The 1,294-nt window shown below is 37.6% G+C and overlaps 1 pseudogene; it reads left to right on the top strand.

Annotated features, from left to right (window-relative positions):
- Positions 1–1,241, top strand: part of LOC119582294 — a 5,801-nt pseudogene extending 4,560 nt beyond the window's left edge.
- The last annotated feature ends 53 nt before the right edge of the window (positions 1,242–1,294 follow it).

Here is a 1,294-nt window from a genome sequence, read left to right as displayed (position 1 = left end):
GTCATACTCCGTATCCCACCTCATGTCAGCGAAGAATTCACCTGCTGCACAGGCAAGAATCTGACGAATTACCATGCGTCCTATAACGGTAAAGTCCAATGGAGTGAAGAGTGTCCTGAGGAGTGCTGCCCGGTTACAGAGTCATCTACATCAGGTGAGTTTTAAATTACTGTAATGAAGAGAAAACGTTTGCAGTTGTTTCCTTTCTATTGTGTCTCTATATCAGCTTTTAGATATCATAATTCACATAAGACAGAAATACAACACTAACATCTAAAACTGTGAGGGAATCGAACTACGTTTTTTTTAACACTGCATCACCCTTAAAGATACCAGCGATCACCACAAAGACGCTCTATCAACCCTTCACCCAGGCACCAAACCTTCTATCGCTTCAGATACCGGAAGTTCAACCACAACGAAGCCTAAACCTTTAGAGATGATCCTGTGGATTACATTGCCCACAGTGATAGGTATAACCACGATCCTGGCAGTATTTGTGGCTTGCTGCCTGTACACGAAGGATCAGCCACTGTCGGGTGCAAGCTACCCACCAAGTAGCGAGTTGAATAATGGAGCGGAGTCTGAGGAGGAAGAAGCAGTCTAACTTGAAAAGATGAAATTAGTTTCACTTGAAGAAGAATCAGTCTAACTTAAGAATCAAGGTAACTTGAGGAAGAACAAGTCTATCTTGCAGAAGATGAATCAGTCTAACCTGAGAAGGAGAAATTAATTTAACTTGAAGGAGAAGAATCAGTCTAACTTAAGAAGGAGGAATTAGTTGAACTTGAGGATGAGCAACCTAATTTGAAGAAGAATAAGTCCAACTTTAGAGATAAAAATTAATCTAGCTTGAGGGAGGACCAGACTAACTTGAATAAATATCAGTCTAGGATCAGTTCTCCGGATGGATAGTCTTACAAACCATATGATTCCGTGATTTGGACGTCTATATAGTGTGTCTTTTATTCTAAAATTTGTCCTTTATTTCCTGATTTGATTAATACATAGGTCCGCATTAAAATATAACAGTAAGACCATTACATCTGTATCATTTAGTGAATCATCATGAATATAATAATTTTATTTTTAAAGTTCTTCGCCCATGTTTATGTGTAAATGGGTTCATGTGTATTTGCGTATGCATATATTATAATATGTATGCCTATGTTCATATCAGCATGTGGTAGTAACACTAAATATATTTAGAATGTCAATTAATACTATCACTGCGATCACTTTTTTCTTGTTTTCATAAACCATAAACATGTGTCCCTCACATTTTTCTGCAGTA

Source organism: Penaeus monodon, chromosome 15, assembly GCF_015228065.2.
Source record: "Penaeus monodon isolate SGIC_2016 chromosome 15, NSTDA_Pmon_1, whole genome shotgun sequence".
Lineage (NCBI taxonomy): Eukaryota > Metazoa > Arthropoda > Malacostraca > Decapoda > Penaeidae > Penaeus > Penaeus monodon.
The sequence above is the reverse complement of the archived record's forward strand: the minus strand, read 5'-3'. Positions and strand labels throughout refer to the sequence as shown.